Source organism: Schistocerca nitens, chromosome 1 (assembly GCF_023898315.1).
Source record: "Schistocerca nitens isolate TAMUIC-IGC-003100 chromosome 1, iqSchNite1.1, whole genome shotgun sequence".
In the NCBI taxonomy this organism is placed as follows: Eukaryota; Metazoa; Arthropoda; class Insecta; order Orthoptera; family Acrididae; genus Schistocerca; species Schistocerca nitens.
In genome coordinates, this window is record NC_064614.1 from 1,197,668,097 (window position 1) to 1,197,670,312 (window position 2,216).

Sequence of the window (2,216 nt, forward strand, 5' to 3'; positions counted from 1 at the left end):
AGCTCTTCTACTGAACAAGTACTCATAGCCCTTAAAGTATGGAATTTAGACCCCAAGTTTACTGGACTTTTTTCTTGTTTAGGTTCTTACTAGCTCCTTCCAAATATGGAAGGCAAGGAGAAGGTGGTAGATGAGATGTGTTACACAGTACTGAAGATGAACAAGTGTTCATAGCTCTTAAGATAAGGATTTTAGAGTCCCATAGTTTTTCCTTATTTTGGTCCATACTGGCAACGGCCTTGCCGCAGTGGTTACACCGGTTCCCGTGAGATCACCGAAGTTAAGCGCTGTCGGGCGTGGTCGGCACTTGGATGGGTGACCATCCAGGCCGCCATGCGCTGTTGCCATTTTTCGGGGTGCACTCAGCCTCGTGAGGCCAATTGAGGAGCTACTCGACTGAATAGTAGCGGCTTCAGTCAAGAATACCATCATAACGACCGGGAGAGCGGTGTGCTGACCCCACACCCCTCTTATCCGCATCCTCCTCTGAGGATGACACGGCGGTCGGATGGTCCCGGTAGGCCACTCGTGGTCTGATGTGCTTTTGGTCCATACTAGGAAGATCGGTTTTCAGTGTGAGGTTTACACTACTTGCACGAGAGGTCTGCCTCGACGTTAGATGGCTTGAACAAAGGAGACACAGACCGTCTCGTAGCAATAGGTGTTCGGACGGGCCACTGAGACCGGTGGAACTCTGCTGGCAGATTGCTCAGTGATGGTGGAAAGGAGCTGTGAGCAACGTGATATTTAACTAAGTAAGTTATCGATTCCACGAGTGAACTTGTGTTGGCCGGCCGCGGTGGTCTAGCGGTTTTAGGCGCTCAGTCCGGAACCACGCGACTGCTACGGTCGCAGGTTCGAATCCTGCCTCGGGCATGGATGTGTGTGATGTCCTTAGGTTAGTTAGGTTTAAGTAGTTCTAAGTTCTAGGGGACTGATGACCACAGATGTTAAGTCCCATAGTGCTCAGAGCCATTTGAACCATTTTTTGAACTTGTGTTGACTTCTAACAGTGTGTACTTCATAGTGAGAAGTGTGTCTGCCCGCCATATTAGAGCTCGTGTCTGAACCCTTGGCGCTCTGCGGAAGTAACAGTTCAATGCCACCGACTTAGCTGTCTTCATGCTATTCTGTACCAGAGTAAGACAGAAGATATATGTGGCATGCGGAGACTAGTCCTCTGCTTTGACTTCACCATGGCTTCGTGATGAATGGAGATCAAGTTTGCTGGAGTTATTTAACATTGGCTTCGTGATTCGATCATTCATAACGATCATCTGCCATTGCAATCTTATACAACTATAAGTGTGACGTTTGCCCATTCCAGGAACATTTCAGCGCCCCTTCTTGTGGGTCTTTGTTTTTAATAATATGAACAAACCGTGTTACGTTTAGCATGATTAATTTTGTTTATAGGTTGTTCTCCTTTAATAACTATTGTATTAAATGTTTGTTTTCCAGATAATATCTAGTTGATGAAACAGATTCTCACTACTTAGGTTAGTTTCAAAAATTGTGTAGTCGTGCTTAAGTCGGTCTCCATTGCACGATCGTTACTGTAAAGATTTGAGCGATGTTGCTACTATATTTCTTCTTTCATTTTACTTAAATGCTTTTGTATTATCTTCATTTCTTTGTTAAGGATTTCAACCTTTACTTATTTGCAACAGAACTTTTTTTTTTAATAATGAAGGCTGCCTCGAGTATTGGGGTGAGGTTTTATGTAATGGCTTTGAAAGGAAGTGAATTGCCCTTGCTTGTTGTAAAGGAGTGTTCAAGAAATACTATGTATCCATGTGGGCAAGTTTCCACCGACTCACAGTAATGACTGGGTGGCGTTATGCCTTGTTTCTTATCATTGGTTGCAGTTCAGTGGTATCTTATTCCTTCTTCGGTTACCACCATAACGTTGCTGTCTTCTCTTCGTGAGTGGCAGCAGCAGTGTGTATCGGTACTGGTACTGCTGTACTATCTTTGGTGTGGCGGATGTATTTTCCGGGTGTGCTGTGTGCCAATTGGTCGGTTGGGGCAGAGCAGCAGGGAAGTCTCCGTGGCGCGCAGTCAGGCCGGAGCCGCTGGCGGCATGCACGCGTGGTGGGAGTTGTGAGGTACTTCTTGCTACGAAGTTCGTTGCCCACCGATCCTGGACACTTAAGTTCAGTGCTCACTTAAGCTACTATCAAGCCTCAACTGCCTGCTATCACATCTATATGTTT

At 45.8% G+C, this 2,216-nt stretch overlaps 1 pseudogene; it reads left to right on the forward strand.

Annotated features, from left to right (window-relative positions):
* Positions 1 to 229: 229 nt before the first annotated feature.
* LOC126210647 (5S ribosomal RNA) lies at positions 230 to 347 on the forward strand (annotated as a pseudogene).
* Positions 348 to 2,216: the final 1,869 nt, after the last annotated feature.